Raw genomic sequence first — 24,140 nt, 5'->3', positions numbered from 1 at the left:
GCAGGGTTGAGGGACAAGTTGAGGGGCAAGTTAGTTGGAATGTAAGTCAATGGAGAAAAATTGGAGTGTTTCATATATATATATATATATATATATATATATATATATATATATATATATATATATATATATATATATATATACGCGGGAGTTTGAGCGAGGAGAATTTGACGAAGAGTATACATGTGTTTGAAGTGGAGGGAGCAAGGGGAAGAGGGACAGTAACAGTGAAGATGGAAGGACAGTGAAAAAAGTTTTGAGTGCACAAGGCCTAATCGTGCACAAGGGTGAAAAGCGTGCATTAGATAGAGTGAACTGGAGAGATGTGGTATACAGGGGCATACGTGCTGTCAATGGACTAAACCAGGGAATATGAAGCAGCAGAGGGTAAGCACAAAAAATCTATAGGGCCTGGTTGTGGATAGGGGGCTATGGGTTTTGATGCATTACACACGACAATTGGGTAAAGGATTTGAATGAATGAAGCCTTTCTTCGTCTGTTCCTGATGCCACCTTGCCAGAGCGAGAAACAGCGAACAAGGTACGTCTCTTCCTTGTATATCAACTGACTGTTTTACGTCTTCTAATTCTTGTATCTGCCCTCACGATGTGATCATCACTCGAAAGTGTTTTCTTTTCCTGTGTTTTTTTTTTTTTTGCATATACTATATCTCGCGTACCACTGTTATTTCCTGCCGTTTTCCGTATCAGCGAGGTAGCGGCAGAAAACAGACGAAGAATGGCCAATCCACTCATACGCACACACACACATAATATTTTTTTTTTTCTTTTTTTTTTTTTTTGCCGCTGTCTCCCGCGTCTGCGAGGTAGCGCAAGGAAACAGACGAAAGAAATGGCCCAACCCACCCCCACACACATGTATATACACACGTCAACACACGCAAATATACATACCTACACAGCTTTCCATGGTTTACCCCAGACGCCTCACATGCCCCGATTCAATCCACTGACAGCACGTCAACCCCGGTATACCACATCGCTCCAATTCACTCTATTCCTTGCCCTCCTTTCACCCTCCTGCATGTTCAGGCCCCGATCACACAAAATCTTTTTCACTCCATCTTTCCACCTCCAATTTGGTCTCCCTCTTCTCCTCGTTCCCTCCACCTCCGACACATATATCCTCTTGGTCAATCTTTCCTCACTCATTCTCTCCATGTGCCCAAACCATTTCAAAACACCCTCTTCTGCTCTCTCAACCACGCTCTTTTTATTTCCACACATCTCTCTTACCCTTACGTTACTTACTCGATCAAACCACCTCACACCACACATTGTCCTCAAACATCTCATTTCCAGCACATCCATCCTCCTGCGCACAACTCTATCCATAGCCCACGCCTCGCAACCATACAACATTGTTGGAACCACTATTCCTTCAAACATACCCATTTTTGCTTTCCGAGATAATGTTCTCGACTTCCACACATTCTTCAAGGCTCCCAGAATTTTCGCCCCCTCCCCCACCCTATGATCCACTTCCGCTTCCATGGTTCCATCCGCTGCCAGATCCACTCCCAGATATCTAAAACACTTCACTTCCTCCAGTTTTTCTCCATTCAAACTCACCTCTCAATTGACTTGACCCTCAACCCTACTGTACCTAATAACCTAATATATATATATATATATATATATATATATATATATATATATATATATATATATATATATATATATATATATGTTGGGAAGCATCACAACTTTGCGCGTGATCAAGTATACTCTATGAGTCCACGGGGGAAATGAAACACGATAAGTTCCCAAGTGCTCTTTCGTGTAATAATCACATCATCAGGGGAGACACAAAAGAGAAATATAACAGTCAGTCCATATACAACGAAGAGACGTGGCTAGGACGCCATTTCGTAAACATGCGATTTACCAAATGGCGTCCTGGCTACGTCTCCGCTGTATATCAACTGACTTATATTTTTCTCTAGTGTCTACCTTGATGATGTGATTATTACACGAAAGTGCACTTGGGAACTTATCGTGTTTCATTTTTCCCGTGGACTTATAGGACTCAAATTACAGAGGTATAAGTTTGTTGAGTATTCCTGGGAAAGTATGTGGGAGGGTATTGACTGAGAGGGTGAAGGGATGTACAGAGCATCAGATTGGGGAAAAGCAGTGTGGTTTCAGAAGTGGTAGAGGATGTGTGGATCAGGTGTTTGCTTTGAAGAACATATGTGAGAAATACTTAGAAAAGCAAATGGATTTGTATGTAGCATTTATGGATCTGGAAAAGGCCTGTGATAGAGTTGATAGAGATGCTCTCTGGGAGGTATTAAGAATATATGGTGTGGGAGGCAAGTTGTTAGCAGTGAAAAGTTTTTATCGAGGATGTAAGGCATGTGTACGAGTAGGAAGAGAGGGAAGTGGTTGGTTCTCAGCGAATGTCGGTTTGCGACAGGGGTGCGTGATGTCTCCATGGTTGTTTGATTTGTTTATGGATGGGGTTGTTAGGGAGGTGAATGCAAGAGTTTTGGAAAGTGGGGCAAGTATACAGTCTGTTGTGGATGTGAGAGCTTGGGAAGCGAGTCAGTTGTTGTTCGCTGATGATACAGCGATAGTGGCTGATTCGGGTGAAAAACTGCAGAAGCTGGTGACTGATTTTGGTAAAGTGTGTGAAAGAAGAAAGCCGAGACTAAATGTGAATAAGAGCAAGGTTATTAAGTCCAGTAGGGTTGAGGGACAAGTCAGTTGGGGGGTAAGTTTAAATGGAGAAAAACTGGAGGAAGTGAAGTGTTTTAGATATCTGGGAGTGGATTTAGCAGCGGATGGAACCATGGAAGCGGAAGTGAGTCATAGGGTGGGGGAGGGGGCGAAAGTTCTGGGAGCGTTGAAAAATGTGTGGAAGGCGAGAACATTATCTCGGAAAGCAAAAATGGGTATGTTTGAAGGAATAGTGGTTCCAACAATGTTATAAGGTTGCGAGGCATGGGCTATAGATAGAGTTGTGCGGAGGACGGTGGATGTGTTGGAAATGAGATGTGCGAGGACAATAAGTGGTGTGAGGTGGTTTGATCGAGTAAGTACTGAAAGGGTAAGAGAGATGTGTAGTAATAAAGAAAGTGTGGTTGAGAGAGCAGAAGAGGGTGTTTTGAAATGGCTTGGTCACATGGAGAAAATGAGTGAGGAAAGATTGACAAAGAGGATATATGTGTCAGAGATGGAGGGAACGAGTAGAAGTGGGAGATCAAATTGGAGTTGGAAAGATGCAGTGAAAAAGATTTTGAGGGATCGGGGCCTAAACATGCAGGAGGGTGAAAGGCGTGCAAGGAATAGAGCGAATTGGAACTATGTGGTATACCGGAGTCGACGTGCTGTCAATGGATTGAACCAGGGCATGTGAAGCGTCTGGGGTAAACCATGGAAAGTTTTGTAGGGCCTGGATGTGGAAAGGAAGCTGTGGTTTCGGTGCATTATACATGACAGCTAGAGACTGAGTGTGAACGAATGTGGCCTTTGTTGTCTTTTCTTAGCGCTACCTCGCGCGCATGCGGTGAGGGTGTTGTCTTTTCATGTGTGGCGGGGTGGCGACGGGAATGAATAAAGGCAGCAAGTATGAATTATGTACATGTGTATATATGTATATGTCTGTGTATGTATGTATACGTTGAGATGTATGGGTATGTATATGCGTGTGTGTGGACGTGCATGTATATACATGTGTACGTGGGTGGGTTGGGTTATTCTTTCGTCTGTTTCCTTGCGCTCCCTCCTTAACGCGGGAGACTGCGACAAAGCATAATGATGATATATATATATATATATATATATATAAGGGCCCCATACACGCACATATGCGTACATATACATAACCAGACATATATACACATGTACACATTCAGACTTGCTTGCCTACAACTATTCCTGGCGCTACCCCGCCCCACAGGAAACAGCATCGCTGTGTGTGTGTGTGTGTGTGTGTGTGTGTGTGAGAGTGAGTGTGTGTGTGTGTGTGTGTGTGTGTGTGTGTACTAATCGATAGAGAGATATATATAGAGATATAAAGATAGTTTTGCATAGGTGTATTATAACAGAAATTTCTGACTGGAGGGGTCCAGTGCTACACGATGGTCGAAAAAAAAGAAAAAGAAAACACGACTGAGGAACAAGTTCGTCATGTTTTTTTGTTCCTTTTCATGAATCAACAAAAACTTGCCGGGTGGGTAGGTAGAACTGGCCACACCCGCTAGCAACACCACCACCACCTTCTCTTCTACCACTACCACCCCACCACAGTGTTTCACTGTACACCACACCTGTCAAGACGCACCACTTGGCATATCTGCCTCCTACCATCTAACACTGGCTAGGTGGGTGCACCGTTAACAACAACCATATACCGTAGTTCTTTACCGCAAAACTTTTATTATGCACAGTACCTACAGCAAACACAACAGTTACTCAATAGAAGGCTACTGTACAGCAGCAGAGAGACGGCGATAGCCTCAAAAACTGCTAGGTGGAATTACATTTTATTTTTGTCAAGTTAAACTCCGTTGTTTTCTTCACCAGACAATCCAGTCGTGGGCTAATGAGGCCTCCTGTTGTCTGTCTTTCTCATGTAAGCCACTATCCCCAGGACTTCCTAACAGTTTGTACCGCTACTCATACTAACTTGCCAGCAATACATATGACTGACTACATCGTACAACACTAACGACCAAACTGGTTAGTGCCGCTACCAGATGCATACCACCACAGCTACCACCTACCAGTACCTACCACGAACACGTCTCTTACCTACCACACTCCACCACCACTTGCCAGGTCCTACACAACTAATGACACAAGATAACTTGTTAGATAATGAACACCAATTTTTTTTTTTTTTTTTTTAGCTTTCCTCCATTCTCCATCGTACTTGGCCTTTGACCCTGATATACCGGTATCTCAAAACGCTTTCGGCAGTAGCTCAAGGCAAGATGACATGCTATGTAACCCCACTGTATTCGCTGTCATTTGTTCTATATCGACTTTAGTCCCCGATCTCTCACTACATCAGTATAGACTACAGTCGACATATGAATGATTAAGAATAGTTAATAAGCGTCACAGTTATTCCAGTCGCATGTTCCTTCAGTTTAGTGCCAAGGTGGCCATAACATATACATGCGTTACTTTAGTTACCCACCCCGTAACGCTGTGGGAATATCTATTACATTCCTATCCTTCATAGTTTATGGAAAACTCGTAAGCAAGGACCAGTTCGGGAAAGATATCTGAGAGAGAGAGAGATAGAGAGAGAGAGAACGCTATAGAGTAGCCGGGTTAAAAGTTAACACATCGTCTGGAAATACCTCATGGCACGTAAGAACGATGGATAACACCGAGTTTCTGCTAGCGGTAGGTGGTGATGAGAGGTTGTGGCCGCTTCGTGGCAGCCTGTGGCCAGACCAGCTGCACTGACTACTATCGTGAAGCAATTACCCCGCCCTCAGACCTCCGGTGCTCCCTCACTCTCTATATGCGTTACATGCGAGTCCTTCCTTACGGCAAAATCTCATAGAAGACACACACACACACACACATGCTCTCTCTCTTTCCATCATATATATATATATATATATATATATATATATATATATATATATATGTGTGTGTGTGTGTGTGTGTGTGTGTGTGTGTGTGTGTGTGTGTGTGTGTATGAGGGTGAGAGGCGGGCAAGGAATAGAGTGAATTGGAACGATGTGGTATACCGGGGTCGACGTGCTGTCAAGGGACTGAACCAGGCAATGTGAAGCGTCTGGGGTACACCATGGAAAGGTCTGTGGGGTCTGGATGTGGATAGCGATCTGTGGTTTCGGTGCATTACACATGACAGCTAGAGACAAAGCGTGAATGAATGTGGCCTTTTTTATCTGCTTACTTGGCGGTACCTCGCTGAAGCAGGGGGCAGCGATGCTGTTTGCTGTGGGGCGGGGTACCGCCGGGAATGAAGGCAAGCAAGTATGAATATGTACATGTGTATATATGTATATGTCTGTATATGTGTATGTATTTGTATGTATATATGTTGGTATGTATATGTGCGTGTATGGGCGTTTATATATATATATATGTATATATATATATATATATATATATATATATATATATATATATATATATATATATATATATATATATATATATATATTCCTATGAGTCCACGTAGACTCATAGGAATATCTTGATCACGCGCAAAATTGTGATCCTTTCCAACATATTATATATATATATATATATATATATATATATATATATATATATATATATATATATGTGTGTGTGTGTGTGTGTGTGTGTGTGTGTGTGTGTGTGTGTGTGTGTGTGTATGTACGAGTCGATGGGCCAAACTTCGTCTGTTACCTGGCGCCACTTCGCTGATGCGTGAAACGGCTATCAAGTATTATGGGATGCATATTTATGTCTACGATTATTCCAGTGTAGAGGTTTCTTTCACTTAACATCTAACTTTCTCTAAATCATCATAACCAAGAATACTTGCAGCTCTTCAACCCTTTGCATTTCCTCTTCCTTGACCTTTGATTTTTCACCGTCATCATATTTCTTTAAACGCTACTTCCATACATCTAACCTTTACATGCCGTAATTCTTATTTGATCATAACGCTATTCTACAATTGCTTTTTTCTTTAAGACATAATTTTGTCCCCAATCCTTGTACTCCAAGTACGTTTCCTCTAAGTGCATCACTTAAAAGACGTATCGTCATATGCAGTTCTTTCCAGCACTGACTCCCACTGCAACCCCTCATGTTTCAGCCATACCTTATAGCTTCTCTACCTCAGTTCCTGCCTCACTGATAACATCATAGAATAATCTATAATGACTACACAACCCTCTTGCATTCCAAGGTCTACTTCCAGTATTAAAGCTCTTTAATTACAGTGATAAGTATTTTGTGCACACAAGAGTCGAAACATTACAAAAAGCTTTTTTTCTTAACTTTATCTGACGCCTTTGACTTGATTGATGAACAATATACAGTTTCTTTCTCTCTCGTTTTCTTCCAATCAAACCTGATGCAAAAATCTGCCGTCACTTCCAATCATCTTTTTCTAAGTCATGTTCCGTTGTCACAGAGAATAAAAAACATAAAATCATTTAGAACTTTACCACGCATTTTGCCAAATGTACTGATAATTATTCAGCTGGAGCTATTCATCTCTATAAGATGTAGCAATAATCACCTCCTAGTTAGCTTTAATTCTGTCCCTTTACGATGCTCCTATACATACTTTTCTTATCGAACCATCTGTTGTTTCACTCCTCATCCTCTTCATTATCTCAATCATTATCCTGTACACACGCTCTATCTTTCTATTTTTCAGTCTTATACATACATGCTCATCGTATTCCCTTCTTTGCAATGTTCCTCCTTCACTTTTATTTCTCATTCTTCTAACCTTTTATTCCACAGTCAAATACCATTATAATTTAAGTCACAATGTCCAATCGGTCAACTGAAATAATCTCTCATCTCATGAAATTCGTCTTCTTTTTCCAGTATTTCTCCATTCTTGTATAATACACAATCTCTCATGAATATCATTTCCGTATCTGTTTCCATATGCTTTTACTGATGTATAACCGTTTATCTTTCGTGCAAACCAATCTTTTCTTTCTTCTTTTTCTGTTATTCATTTTCCACCCTTTGCCTTCCGTTCATCACTTTTTCTTACCGATAAACTTTTGTCATCTTTCCATCGTGTTGTTCACCTCTTTTCCCAGTCACAGTTCCACACTTCTTGGTATAACCATTCCACATCGGTTATTCAGGTCTCTGTAAAATGTCCACATTAATATTCCCACTGATCACTACCTTTCGGCATCCCGTCCAGTTCTTTTTGAAAAATGATTCAACACGATCATTTCATTAACTGTATAACTTTTACCATTCACGTTCTCTCATTCGTACCCACAGTCCCTCGATCGTCCAGAGTACAAACCTACAATTTAAAGGCACATGATCACGGTGCTTCCTTGAAGAAACTCTGGCGAACTACGCTATCAGTCATTTTCTTTAAGCAGCAAGGCATACATTATCATTCGAGATCTTCCCTTCTGTATCTTCCTTATGGTTACACCGTATCTTGTTCATCTTAGTGATGATATAAACATAGTAGGGACGTGGTAGGACTACGTACTGAAGATATCAAATCTTTGAGACACTTTAAAGTTGTTGCTCAGATCCTTGTAGTCACTATGCACGGTATCAGATCTACTGAAATATTGCCGTATATGTAACGCAGGGATGAAATTACCTCGATCCATACTATGCTGCACTTTATCACATCAACTGAGGGCTAATGAAACATGTGATTTATGTCACTGATAAAGTTAAAGCAATGAAACTGTTTATCGGCACCCAAGAATGAAACGGATACCTGTCCGATCTCGCCCAAACTGATATCACTGGCTGATGGCCGGGCTAACTTGTCAATGTCTTCACAGTGACTTGAAGGCATAGTAGGTTATCGTTCCCAGCTCGTCATCCATAGAGCACATAAGCAACGATAAAGAAAGAGAAAAATAAGGAACAGAAGTATTCCGGTATCGTCTAATAGGATGAACGAAAACATAATACGCATCACAACAGCAGAGCAACATTGATCGGAGTATATGGCAATGTCATGGTGTTTATACTAAGGCAGTTCGGTATTGTCGAACAGGAAGAACGAAAACATAATATACCTTATAACAGCAGAGCAACATAGGCCCGAGTATATTGCAGTGTCATGGTGTTTATACTAAGGTGACCGCATCTCTGTCATAGGCCCCTCCAGAGATTCACCAAGTTATTAGTTCACTAAAGTGGTAAAGTTTGTGTGTATCGTAGTCACAAAAGTAGAAAAGAAAATTCATTGTATCAGTTGAAACAAAGAACTAAGATAACACATATGTGAAGCCAGCTGTAGCACTTTTATAGAACTGATAACTAAATGTACACTGAATAAGCAGTGCAAGCATCAAATATTAAACAGGCTATCCTGCTAACAAATAGGCAAACCTTAACAATACACCAGTTAGATGAAAGAAAGAAAACAAAAAACCTGAACAACAAAATAAGATACGTTTCATCATAATATCTTCAGCCACAGTCGTTAAGCGTCACAAACCAAAACAACGTAATCAAGGCCCCCGTCCCTAACTCCAAGCGAACAAAACATTCTTCACAGCCTGAATCATGACCAAATCTGAGCGGTGAGGTCTGACGTCAGGAAACGCCCGAGGAAGAAGTTGAGAACTTGGTCATTGATGGTGTTCCTGGTGGAGTGTGTGATGATGGGAAAGCTATTCAGTTGACGGAAATCAATCAGTATTCCAGTGAATGGTCTCGCAGGCGAAAATTCTTCTGCCCAAGTGTCTAGTAAAGATTAGACGTAAAGAAACAAAGTAGATACGTACATCGTCTCCACATAATTTCCCTCTGTTGGTGGGAGAAGGTCATTACCCTCGCTATGACAAAAGAAATTTCACATCTGTATTTTTATTATGCTTCTGACAAAGCAATACAGAGGGCAACACTTTCAAAGGGATTTTCTGATGCAACCACTGTCCGTAGAAGGACATTTACCACGTGTAACATTTGCACAAATAAGCAAAAAAAATGTTAAGAAAAGTGTCTCGTTTTTGCACGAAAACGTTCGCCACAAATTGGTATCTGTTGAGGGTGAGCTGCTGTTCATCCCTCGACAATAAACTTGGCAACATTTGTCACGATGGTTACCGAATGCGTAAGTGATAACGTCCGAGACCAAAAGAAAGAAAAGGTTGCTTGACGAATCAGAGGAAAACAGAGATTTATGTTCCACGATGGGAAACTAAGATTCGATAATATCCCCTCCAAGCAGCGGTGCACTCGTCTGCCCTCACAGCTAAAAGGTCATTCTTGTCCCGTTTTGCCTCATCCACCTGAGACTAACGATTCTCCCGCCGGCCACGACCCCTGCCTTGTGGTGTGGTGATGGCTTCGTGAAGGTCTAGGGTAAGTTTGAATGAGAGATATGTATCGGGAGGGCAGAATGAAAGGGGACGTACTGTAACGTAAATGGTTATGGAGGGGCTAGTGCAGTGGGTTCGAGTCATAGGGACCATGAAGGGAAATGGGTTGAGATGGGGATTAAAGCATGGGGAAGGCATGGCTTGAAGGCATGTAACGGTAGGAGACGCTGGAGCTGGCGTGACGCAGGTGAGCAGCGGTCATGAAGACTATGAGAGAGCGGAGAGGAAGAGAGCCATAAAATGGAAGGGGAAATGTATGGCAGAAGGGAGAAAAACATTAGAAGAGAAGGTAGCGAAACCATAAGGTCACTGACCAAAGGATTAAGAACCTAGAGAGAAAAAGAAACAACGAGAAATCAATTCATTCATATAGTTTCCCAAAATTATCTAAAGATAAATGAAATAAACTTATTCTTCATGGAGAGTTCGTAGATAAGTAACGTAAGGTATTGTTTTAAATCTTTCTCTTAAAAATGAAGGTTTTTAGTTTATGTTCTCCCACCAAATCTTCTCGGAAGGACTTACTCTTAATAAATCAAGAGTGTGTATCAAGTTGTCAAGGATCATCTGACTTGTTTTCATACATTATCCCATTTTCCTCGGTGGCGCTTCACCCAGCGTTCACGGTTAATTGACCTTGTTGCCCTCAACAAAATCGATTCACATAATTAATTTGCTGCACGTGGCTGTAATGTCTGCTGCATATGGCTGTGATGATTCATGCGTGTGATTCTGATGGGCGCTACATGTGGCTGTGATGACCATTGCATCTGGCTGTGATGCATGCTGTATGTGCCTGTGATAACTATTTTATGTGAATGTAATGATTACTCATTACATTGTAAATACGAGATAACTTATGTCTGATGCGATGAGTTAATAAAACAACAATAGCCGGCGAAATTCACGGTTATAGGAGGCAATAATGATTCAAATGAAAAAACAATAGCTCATGAAATAAAAAGTAGCGAATGATACCGAAAATAAAAACGGAGAGGGATCATAAATCTAGGGTGGGAGACAGGATGGAGTGAGAAGTGCGAGGGTGTGAGAAAAGTGGGCTATAAAATTTGAGGTTGGAGTAGATGAAGGTTAACGGCAGTAAATCTACAAAACGAGACCACTTTGATAGATGAGGCTCTAGATTTTGAAGGATGGAAGGAAACCATTGTAACAGATTTATGGTCAACGAGAAAAAGGGCAAGGTGTTTACGTGTGAGCTTTGGAGAGAGAGAGAGAGAGAGAGAGAGAGAGAGAGAGAGAGAGAGAGAGAGAGAGAGAGAGAGAGAGACTAAAGAGGATACCATTTTATCGACCAGCCCTGAAGGAAGAATGAACACCTGGGTTAGGTGTACGAACCGTTATTCGAACCACTGCAGACCCTTCCTTGGCAGGCCTCTGCTGACTCAGTCAATAAATAGTAATTACAACAACAGTGATAATAATAATGATATCAATAACAATAATAATAAACTTTACAATGGTTAGACAAATCCAAAGGCTGAAAATACACAGAGAAGACGTACATACACTAAAAACTGCAGCTATAAAGGTGGATGTGCATGTGTGTGTATGTATGTTTGTGTGTGTGTGTGTGTGTGTGTGTGTGTGTGTGTGTTATATCCATTCACTTCAGGTTCTCTGCAGTTGGATCGTCATCTCTCCCAGTGGCACAGGGCGAGCGAGGTGAGGAAGCAATAAGTCTTGCCAGTAAACAACACCCGGTCAGGGAACGGCGCTGTGGCCTCTCACACCTGCTGCTTTCTTTATAAAAAGACCGACAAACCCAAACCTATGAGGATTTTCCCCGTGATAATTACATGGAGGGGATATCGCACTTGGTGGAAGTTCAGATAAATGATTTACTGAAACTTCACCTTACAACACCTATTTTCCTGGCAGAAATCCACCTCATCATGTGCAAACATATCACAAAAGTTTCCGATCCTAACATAAGCATAAACAGACGTGCAGACTCTCTTACCGTTATGCCAGAGCAGAAACTATGACCCTGACCGTTAAATGGAAAGTGGGGGATGCATTGTGGTTAAGGGAGGTTATACGAGGGTGGTTGACCCGGGTAGGGAGATGTGTGGTCAGCTTCTTTTCTTATGCCATCTTCATCATTTTTTCTTAATGATTTGTTTAAAGCAATAGGATGCGCTTTAAGGTGACTTGGTGATAGGTCAATGTTATTAATATCTATGAAGACATATTCAGTGATATTACGAGTAGCTCAATCCGATGAGGGTACAATGTGACTGAGTTGTTAAGGTCTACAGGGTGACAATTGTGTCCTGTTAGAGGCTTAGCGAAAGCATTCTTGAGGTCACCTCTGCGTACTGAATGACTGTGCCAACAGCACATCTCAGTATCTGTTTTACCAGCCAGGCCATTATATACATCTTCACATGCCTTACATTGAGCGGCGTGAACATTCCCAAAATTGGCCTACTTTTAATAAAGGTTTTATTGATGAATTCGTTATATTGGAACAAAACATGAAAAAGCACTACCTTTTAGTAACTGTTTACGTTAGGCAAGTTAGGAGAATAGGGAAACGCCAAACATTTAGATCTATCATCCTTTTCTATATTGTTACTAAATGTACAAAATGTCGTATTGGCTTTCCAGTAAGCCTTGTTCATAAAACACTTGGTATAATATGAATTCCTAAAATCATATTCAATACACTTACATTTATCTTTTAGACTTTTAGGTTCACTGTATGTAGCGCTTTTAAAATTATGGACAGAACTACAGACATGTTTACAGAATGACAATCTAGTGAAAAATAACAAATATAACTTTCAGCGTTGGCAGGCTTCCTGTACATCTTGAAGGATAAGTGATCAGATTCTATAGTTATCATCACATCAAGAAAGGCAATTTGCCTTCTTGTTCCCGCTCAGTCTTAATATGATGGTGGGGTGAATTCCAAGCCATTCGTTAAAGAAAACACAACAATCCTGGGAGGATGGCCATAAGGACCATACATCATCAACGTATCTAAGCCAAATTTTAGGATGGTTACTGATAGAAGTTAGGATCTCAAAGTTACTGTGAATGGTACTAAGGGAATTTTCCAGGGCCAAGCCAAATTTCTGTCAATTCCTAAAAAAAAAAAAAATCATATGAAGAAACCGAGTGGGGATTGCTCATCCTGTTCATTGGCTTAGGTTGAGGTATCTAGATGTTAGTGGATGCAACTAAGATGAGAAGAGAGGTTAGTAGTATGAGTGGGGAAAGGAACTTGAATGGTTTGGCTCAGAGTGAAATAAAGCTCAAGGGTAAAGAGGCTGAATGGTTTGGAAATGTCTTAGGAGTAAAGTTTGGAGTTGGTGTGAAGGCAGAAGCTCAGGAACGGGTAGCGCTACCCATGAAGCAGGAATAGTGGGAGTATGCAAACCAGTGGAAGGTAGTGACCTCCAGATTGATGTGGGTGAGAACTGAAGTGGATTACGAGAGACGGGCAATTATCAATGTTTACTCATCTGGCCACGAGAAGAAAAATCGGGAGCGGCAAGTGTTTTGAGAGCTGCTGAGTGAGCGTGTCAGCAGTTTTGAGGTAAGAGACCGCTTATTAATGATTTAGATGCGATGGAGAGTTATATGATTGTTTGAGGGTATGAAGGAAGGGGGGGGGGGGAGTGCATGGGGTATTCATAAGATGTGAATGGAACGGTTGAACAGCTTGTGGAGTTGTAATGAAAAAGGGCTGGTGATTGGGAATACCTGGTTTATAAAAAGGGACATATAAAGGCGTACGTATATGAGTAAGAAGGATGGTCAGCGGGCATTGATTACATACAAATTGATAGGCATATCAAATGAAGACTCCTGGATGTGAATGTGCTAAAGGATGTAATAGCATGTGGAATTCATGATAGGGTTGATGGAGATGCTTTGTGGAAGGAATTAAGAATACATAATGTGGGAGGAAAGCCGCCAGAAGCACTGACGAGTCTTTTCAAGTGTGTAAGGCGTTTGTACGAGTAGGATCCTTTATAGGAGAATGTGTGTTTCCAAGTGGAGGTTGGTCTGTGTCAGAGGTGTTTGATATCACCATGGCTGTTTAATCTGTTTATGGATAGGGTGGTGAAGGAAACTGATGCAAGTCCTGAAGAGAGAGGCAGGTATACATTCTGTAAAGGGCGAGGGAGGCCTAAAAAGTAAGTGTTTTTGTTTGCTGATGACAACAATAATGGCAGATTCGAGTGAGAATCTGCAGAAGAAGGGGACCAAGTTTCTGAAGATCGTATGAAAGTAGGAAGTTGAAAGTAATTATGAATAACATCAAGGTTATCAAGTTTAGTAGGGTAGATGCTAGGATTTATAAACAAACTTTTCATATAAAAGCAAAGGTGTGATATTGCCACTATACGCAAGTCTAGTTAAACCCCACCTCGATTATGCAGTACAGTTCTTGGTCCCCCATTTCAGCAAGGATATTCTTATACTGGAAACACCGCAGCGAAGAGTAAACCGATTCCTTCCTCGCGTCACAAAACATACCAGGATAGATAGCGGTAAACAAACTTGTTCTCTCTAAGCAAGACACACCTCCGAGACAAATGAATAAATTGTTTTGAAATACTTTAAGGATTGAACAACGTCAACATTAAAAATTTCTTTACAGCAGCGTCGGCACTACCATCGAGAGAAAATGGACAAAATTTAGAGGTCACTAAGTTAATCCCGACTGCACGAAATATTTCTGTACCAACGATATTACTGAAGCGTAGAATAAGCTTCCAGAACATGTTGTTTAAAGTAATACTCGTAGTATCTTCAAAATTACACTTGATCATCACCTGTCTCTCTCCGATATTAAATAATTCATTTATTCAATCGTCATAACGCAGACGTGTATTTTGCTATCTTCTCAACCACCGATCTCTCACTGGCCATGTTGTGGTAACATACTAACATTGATTAACCCATATCGCCTGCTTTAAGAGAGAATTGCTTGTATCATTTTTCAACATCAGCAATAATATAGGACATGGTAAGTCGAGAGGCGGGAGGCCTACTTAGGCTAACACCTAGGTAGGATATGACTATGAAATAGACACATTTCACAAGACGCAAATAATACAGACGTCTTTACACTATCATGACTCTGAACTGAATTTGCTAACCAGTTCTCTGATGGAGGGATTATCTCGTAACCAGGTTGAACTCTGTGGCCACAGTATGTAATAGAAAGGCAACATGCGCATGGTGATATAAATAGTTCTCAAACTAACAAGATACCCGAGATTCTTCAGACAATCATCATGTACGACCATCAATATCTAAACAAGTGTGTTGTATGGAAACTCAGCTTATTACATCATACCTCGTCCCTTGGCAATGCTGCAAGACGAATTTCACTGGTAAGCAAAACTGTACTAGTCGGCATGTGGTCCTATAGAATAACAGCCTATTTATCGAAATCTAAAAAACAGAAAAAAAAAGAAATGAAGTTTTTCTAAGCTCTGAAGAATCATACCATTCTGAGGACGTACTAATACATTCAAAAGCGAAACATAAAACAGAAAAAATATATGCACATCAACAGAAAAAAATATATGCATGACATCAACAGAAAAAATATATGCACATCATCAACAGAAAAAAATATGCACATCAACAGAAAAGATATATGCACAACATCAACAGAAAAAATATATGCACATCAATAGAAAAAAACATATGCACTATGATAAACTATTTGAAAAAAAAAAAATCACCTCGTGTAAAACCTATCATTAAAATACACACCAGAGAGCACCACTGTACAGATGACAGTCTAATACTTTACACTATGACTCACTGGAATCGAAAAGATAAATTGTAAGACTTACGAACTGCTGTAAGACACGTCCACAGTCAGACTATGTTAGCCTCGGGAGGAAACTGACGGTTTCTTTACTTATGCAGTTCACAATCATTCCACAGCCTACAGCGAAAGCTCACGCACCTGTAACAGAAAACTGTCATAAGTACATATATTTGGTATATCATTAGTCATGTTTTCTGAAGGTTGGGAAAAAATATATATACTTTTATTTCAGTGGCTAAGTAAAGACAAGAAATCTTTCCATGGAAAAATAGATAGATTTATAAGTCTGTTTATATATCTATCGACAATTCCAGTAACTGAATTCACTGGCTGTATAATATACCTGATCCACCCAGTGAAACTAGGAATGATGATAGATAGATGGGCCGACATATGGATTAACTCCAACATCATTAACATAAAATGGACCTAGTACACACTCCAGTGGGAGCTGGGGCCCTCGACCCTACTGCTAAGGCCCAGTACTCAGCCCTGGGAAGAAAATAGAAAGGGACGTCCAATTCCCTAAGGGAAGACATCGAAGATGCTACCTTAGAGGCATGAGTTACTATTTGCAATTGGAATAAACAGACATATGATATCTAACTCACACGGTGAAAGAGATGCACTCACACACATACCTATGATTAAGGTATGAGCGGGACGAGAACCGGTGGTGTCACGTAGCAGCACGCCGGGTTAACCTGAGGCGGCCAGTTTTCATTGGTTAGACAAGAGATGAGCTACCTGCTGTATTCATCTCTCATTGGTCAATAATGTTTCCTCTGATCTCTGATTTTTGTACATAAACCTGAACCATAACTGTGCTGGCCTTGCAATTGAAGATGCGACACAAGTCATGAAACATTGCGTTGTGTTACTGTATAATTAAGAAGAATTACACTACTGGATTGTACTCGAGTTTGGTTATACCCCTGCTATGAACTTTGTCCAGCGTATTGGTAGTCTAAGAGAATTGTTAGACAAGTTGAGAACATCGGCAAAAAACCGAGAAGTGCTCATATAGAAGTTATATATTTAATGAAACATGTTTGAGAAAAGATCTCCCGTTTACACACACACACACACACACACACACACACACACACACACACATATATACAAAATTTGTAAAATGATAAGTTTATGAACGCTCGTTGTCCATGGGGAAAATGAAACACGATAAGTTCCCAAGTGCACTTTCGTGTAATAATCACATCATCAGGGGAGACACATGAGAGAAATATAACAGTCAGTTGATATACAAGGACGAAACGAAGCTAGGATGCCATTTGGTAAAGTCGTGAAAAGTTTCTATCAAGGGTACGAGTGGTAAGAGAAAAGAGCGTAAATGATTTCAAATGAAGGTTGGTCTGCGGCAGGGGTGTGTGATGTCACCATGGCTGTTTAATATATTTATGAATGGGGAAGGTAAACGCAGGAATCTTGGAGAGAGGGGTGAGTATGCAGTAAGTAGGGGATGACAGGCTTGGGAAGCGAGTCATTTATAGTTTGCTGATGATAGAGCAGTGGTGGCAGATTAGAGTGAGAAACTGCAGAAGTTGGAGACAGTTTGGAAGTGTGTGTGAACGAAGGAAGTCGAGAGTAAATGTGAATAAAATCAAGGTTGTTTGGTTAAGTAGGGTTGAGAGGCAGGACATTTGTGGTGCGAGTTTGACTGGAGAAAAATTCGGGAAGTGGAGTGTTTTAGATATGTGGGAGTGGACACAATGGCAAATGGAACCATGGAAGCGGAAGTGAGTCACAGTGGGTGAGGGAGAGGAACACTTGAAGAGTGCGTGGAGAAAGAGAGAGTTGTCTGGGAGAACAAAGATGAGCATTTTTGAAGATATAGTAATTCTAACAATTTTATATGGATGCGAGGCATGGGCTTTAGATGAATATGTGCGGAGGAGGGTCGATGTGTTGGAAATGAAATATTTGAGGGCAATATGTGGCTTGAGGTGGTCTGATTGAAAGTAATAAAAGGGTAAGAAAGAGATGTAGTAATATAAAGAGCGTGGTTGAGAGAGTAGAAGAGGGTGTGTTTTAATGGTTTGGAAATATGGAGAGAAAGAATGAAGAGAGGTTAACAAAGAGGATATGTGTGTCAGAAGTGAAGGGAAGAATGAGAAGGGGTAAACCAAATCAGAGATGGAGGGATGGAATGCAGAACAATAGAGTGACAAGGGCCTGAACATGCAGGAGGATGAAATACGTGCACCGGACAAGAGTGGATTTGAATGATGTGGTACACACACTTAAACACATTTCCTTACATTAGTCACCTCTCCATCGGAGATGTAATTGATAAAAAGTCAGTTTGTCAGCATCTGTAAAAGACTTCCATACTCAGGCATAACTTTACCCTCCAACCACAACAGTACCTACGTCAGTACGCGAGTTTAAAATTACTAGTCCGGTTACACAACTTCAAGGTTTACCGTTCCCCCACGATAACCATTAACTTTCCCTACAAAATTTGACAGAGTTCAACCTCTAGCGAGCCATACCCCTTTCCTCCTACATCACCGAGTTCCTTTATCATTCAACATGCTCAGCAAATAAGAAGACATTGTATGTCTTCCTAATACCGAACCCAAGAAGCTCACGATTTCTCGGTGAGTTACAAACTGATGTCAGCACTCCGATCTACAACATACGTTTAAGATTTTCATTTTCATTTCGGCTTAAAGAGACACGGCAAGGTTGGTGATAGTAAGACCGCCACTATCCCTCACCATCATTAACTTCACCAAACCTCTCAACATAGTCAACCACAGCGCAGTTATCAACAAAGCCATCACCCTTGGACGGCGGAGAAATCTCATTTCATGGATGGTCGACTTAATCAGTTGTCTGGCTTTATGCTTATGAGGAACAGTTTCCACATTGCACCCACTCACCTGTGGCGTCTTACAGGGTACAAAGATGGGACCTGTGCTCTTTCGTCTTGGTCCTTATCAATGATACCCTCGTGGATATACAAGCTCGACGCAAGTATGGATACAAATCTACAATTTATGTCAGCGTTGATAACAGCTTTTCCCACTATATCACTCTCCACCACATCCTTGATAGCCGACAGAACTTGACCACAACCAAGGCCGTAAGCAGACACATCAGCCTTGTTGCCAACATTGTCTCTCCCGCACAATGTCATTATGGCTCGGTTTCTCTACAGGTTCTTCAATCCAGCAAGCTTTGTGTGGTCACTTTGAACGAAACCGAGTCGGAGGGAACACGTCACCACGATCAATACATTCTTTTGCTATCTTTACTGTTGTCAAAATAATGAAACAAAATAAGCGGAGGCAAACGAACAGAGAGACACTTGGAAATTAGATATCATATGTACGTTATTGCAGCTAGTGCGCGTAACCTTTAGAAAAATGAAATATATTTCTACATATGTTTTGTTATAGGTGCCTCGAAATGACAGAAAAAAGAAAAAAAAAAAAGAAAGAGCAATTGCTCCTTGTTGAAAGTTTAAGAACCATGATATTTGTTGACGTGCCAAAATGATGCAATGGTTAGTTGAGAGGTTGGGAGGACCTGGTCTGGAGGAGTCGATTTAGTTCACTTCGTTGCTATACTATTTCCAACTACTAATGTAGAAGGTTGTAGCCACTATTATACAACATGTTCACGTCGTCTCATCGCTTGCCTTTGCCGTTGTCATTCCCCTCGCCCAGCCCCGAAAAAAAAAATTCATTATAAAACCTTCTTTTAGAAAAGAAAAAAGATAACGATCTTGAAAAAGAAACAACCAAGAATTTTACTTTCACTTACGCAAAGTAGAGTTGAGCTTTACATTTACTGTTTATGTAAAATATTTGTTGAAATCTGGTACAGCAGCGTCTTTCCTTTCGAGAAACTTTATTCATTCATGAACAGATCGCTCGGTCTGCTCATCTGGAAAGCCACAAGACAAAATAATGAAACTGAAATAAGCGGAGGCAAACAAACAGAGAGACGAAGAAAACAATACTGTTGATTTCGTATAAAGTCCTGTCCGAGCAGTTAGTTCTAGAGCCGTACTCATGATACGACCGTACTTACGATACGACCGTATTCACGATACGACCGTACTCACAATACGACCGAACTCACGATACGACCGTACTTACGATACGACCGTACTCACGATACGACCGTACTTACGATACGACCGTATTCACGATACGACCGTACTCACGATACGACCGTACTTACGATACGACCGTACTCACGATACGACCGTATTCACGATACGACCGTATTCACGATACGACAGTACTCACGATACGACCGTACTTACGATACGAGTCTTGCCCCTCTCCGGTAGAGTTCGTTTACCGAGGGGACCCCTAGTGATACAGGCATGAAAATAATAAAAGATTTTCATCGCTGGTTTGTGTACCTTAGCACTCTGAGCACGACCATACACCTTTTGTGCACGACCGTACGACTCATGAACACGACGATACGACTCTTGGATACAGCGACGTGAACGTCACGCTCAAATGTCGTACAGTCGAGCTCAAAAACCATCTGATGAACGTTCGTACACAAAGTTTATGGAAAGAGTACAAAAAGAAAAAAAAATAAGTGATAACTCTGACTCAGAGAGGATTTAATTTTATCATGAGCATCATTGACATATAATCTTTCTGGTTAAAGATATATCATTCCACTTCATTCACCTCCCACCTTCAACTTACATTTCAGTGAAATTCAACATCTCCTGTTCCGTTTTCTCAGTAGACATCCTTCTTTCATTCTGCTTCAGTGGTAGGAATGATGATTACCAATTTTCCCACATATTCGTTACTTTGGCATTTTTGTACATCCACAAAATGAAGAAATACGGGACCATATTAGCCAGGTGTGTTATATGGCTAACTAACACATCTCATATTAGAAAGCAAAATTACAAATGCTCAAAAGCCTATTACAAGAATACACTGACACATGTATTTAGCCTTTACTACATAGTCAAACACTAGTGCATCCGTATAACGCACAAACATGATAAAAGGATTATAATGAAAATTCATCAGACCATTTGGAGCATGATGCCTTTCAGGTAAAGTTAGCGGGTACAGTGAGGTTTAGAGATGAGTCAGTTAGCACGAAGGGTTTCATCTTTTGAGTAACAGATAAAAGGCAAACAAGTGATTTACGAGGGAAACATAAGATTAATCTATGAAATAATGCAGTGATTATTATCATAAAGTGCAAGACACAAGTGGGTTATGTGGAATAAAATAATGCAGTGATTATTATCATAAGGTGCAAGACACAAGTGGGTCATGTGGAATGAAATAATGCAGTGATTATTATCATAAAGTGCAAGACACAAGTGGGTCATGTGGAATGAAATAATGCAGTGATTATTATCATAAGGTGCAAGACACAAGTGGGTCATGTGGAATGGACCTAAAGTTTCAAGATATTGTGATGTACTCGAGAGGCGGAAAATGATAGAGACTATTTGGATCATAGTGACGGTATTGATTTTCAAAAGCCGTTAGAAATATCTAGTTGTACATGAAAGACTTAATCAGGTATCATCTGACTTGTAAAGTATGAGGTTTTTGAGTAATGACGGGCAGGTGGAAGGCAGAAGCGTGCAGTGATGAACAGATTGAGTTGAAATTTCATGCAATAGAATTTTTTTAAGCACGGATATAGCACAGGTGGGTTGCGAGTCACTGAAAATAAGCGAGACGTGTACAGAGATTAACAAGTGTAAAATGTAATGAAAGCAAATACAAATGCATTTTCTTATTGTAACAGAGACATGATACGGGTAGAATCATGCCTCAACATGGTTATCTTTAATGAAAAAAAAAAAAGATTGAGCAAGTGAAAAAGGATGAGATTGATCAGCAACGTTCTATGGGGGAAAAAACGTGAATTCCGCCACACAGTTGGTTGCAACTACGAGTGAGTTGCTGACCATAATGATGCTATTATTTCACATCAAGCAAGTTAATAAGAGCGAGTTTGGATTAAATTCAGTCATGAAAATCAAAATCCGCCTGAAAATCTGATAGTGCCACATAGCTATATCTTATCTTGATAGCTATTAAAATGGTAATAAAAAACGTAACGGTAATAATGATAATGATAGTAGTAGTAGTAATAATAATAATGATAATAATAAAATAATAATAATGATAATAACTCCCTGAACCTCTGTAGGAGACATCGTCTGATAATTTTTTTTCCACGCTGCAGTTCTTTTCTCTGCGAATTAGCGACCACTGAGTTCTTCCCGCTGTACCCGGAGGTCACTTGTGTCTGCTGGGGAATCTGCCGGCGACAGCGTGTGTGTGGGGGTGGTACCATGGTGGGTGGGTGTGGCTGGTGTTACCAAACTTTTCAGTTTTATCTTCCGGGCTCTTGAGGCTTGGGGATGCGGGAAATGTGTGTCTAATAATGGCAGAGGCCAGCAGGGGGATTGTGGGGGCAAGCCTAGAACAGGTTATAGTACGGTATATTTGATGTTATTACAAGATCTCGGGAGAAAAATCGAATGGTCGATTATCATATTTCGTGGACATATTCTGTAGAAATGGAATCTGAAGGCATTTTTGTCAAGCCAGAGACGGATATGACGGGTCGCTAGATTGTGAATGATTCACTGTCTACCAGTACGACGGCAGGAAGACTGTCTGTCGTCTCTTTTAGGGTTGAAAGCCAGTGTTGGTCATCCCCCGCCCACAGCGGAAGACGATGACCTATTTGAGTGCGTCAAGTTTTTCTTACGACGCACCTGACCGTAAGATGTCTAAATAACGATCACATTCACATTACAAGAGGGACTTAGATGATCCTGAGCCTCGCAGATAAAATGTTTAATGTTGTCCGCCAGGGATGTAGTTATTCAGACAAACTTGTCCAACTTCATTGCTATTTTTGTTATGTTACTCGGGACGGCACGGGCAACTAAATGCCCTAATCAAGCTCATCTCATTAACGCTATATATATATATATATATATATATATATATATATATATATATATATATATATATATATATATATACATATATATATATATATATATATATATATATATACATATATATATATATATATATATATCATACTTCGTCGCTGTCTCCCGCGTCAGCCAGGTAGCGCAAGGAAACGGACGAAAGAATGGCCCAACCCACCCACATACACATGTATATACATACACGTCCACACACAGCACATATACATACCTATACATCTCAACGTATACATATATATACACCCACAGACATATACATATATACACATGTACATAGTTCATACTTGCTGCCTTTATTCATTCCCGTCGCCACCTCGCCACAAATGAAATAACCCCCCCCTCCATCCAAATGTGGGCGAGGTAGCGCTAGAAAAGGCAACAAAGGTCACATTCGTTCACACTTAGTCTCTAGCTGTCATGTATAATGCACCGAAACCACAGCTCCCTTTCCACATCCAGGCCCCACAAAACTTTCCATGGTTTACCACAGATGCTTCACATGCCCTGGTTCAATCCATTGACAGCACGTCGATCACGGTATACCACATCGTTCCAATTCACTCTATTCCTTGCACGCCTTTCACCCTCCTGCATGATCAGGCCCCGATCACTCAAAATCTTTTTCACTTCATCCTTCCACCTCCAATTTGGTCTCCCACTTCTCGTTCCCTCCACTTCTGACATCTATCTTCTTTGTCAATCTTTCCTCACTCATTCTTTCCATGTGACCGAACCATTTCAAAACACCCTCTTCTGCTCTCTCAACTACGCTCTTTTTATTACCACACATCTCTCTTACCCTTTCATTACTTACTCGATCAAACCACCTCACACTTCATATTGTCCTCAAGCATCTCATTTCCAGCACATCCACCCTCCTCCGCACAATATCTATAGTCCATGCCTCGCAACCATGTAACATTGTTGGAACCACTATTCCTTCAAACATACCCATTTTGCTTTCCAAGATAACGTTCTCGACTTCCACACATTCTTCAACGCTCCCAGAACTTTCGCCCCCTCCCCCACCCTATGATTCACTTTCGCCTCCATGGTTCCATCCGTTGCCAAATCCACTCCCAGATATCTAAAGCACTTCACCTCCTCCACTTTTTCTCCATTCAAACTTACCTCCCAATTGACTTGTCCCTCAACCTTACTGTACCTAATAACCTTGATCTTATTCACATTTACTCTCAGCTTTCTTCTTTCACACACTTTACCAAACTCAGGCAACAGCTTCTGCAGTTTCTCACCCGAA

At 40.8% G+C, this 24,140-nt stretch overlaps 1 protein-coding gene across 5 annotated transcripts in view; it reads right to left on the bottom strand.

Moving 5' to 3' along the window:
* Nucleotides 1–24,140, bottom strand: part of LOC139766248 (uncharacterized) — a 345,965-nt gene that overhangs the window by 164,478 nt on the left and 157,347 nt on the right. For 2 of the 5 annotated variants that reach the window (XM_071694646.1, XM_071694655.1), the window contains exon 2: nucleotides 15,896–16,011. The exons of the other annotated variants lie outside the window; for them this stretch is intronic. The gene's annotated coding sequence lies outside the window, so the exon portion shown is untranslated. The remainder of the gene's footprint in view (nucleotides 1–15,895; nucleotides 16,012–24,140) is intronic. 5 annotated transcript variants of the gene reach the window in all.

The sequence above is a fragment of the Panulirus ornatus genome, chromosome 4 (assembly GCF_036320965.1).
Source record: "Panulirus ornatus isolate Po-2019 chromosome 4, ASM3632096v1, whole genome shotgun sequence".
NCBI lineage: Eukaryota > Metazoa > Arthropoda > Malacostraca > Decapoda > Palinuridae > Panulirus > Panulirus ornatus.
The sequence above is the reverse complement of the archived record's forward strand: the minus strand, read 5'-3'. Positions and strand labels throughout refer to the sequence as shown.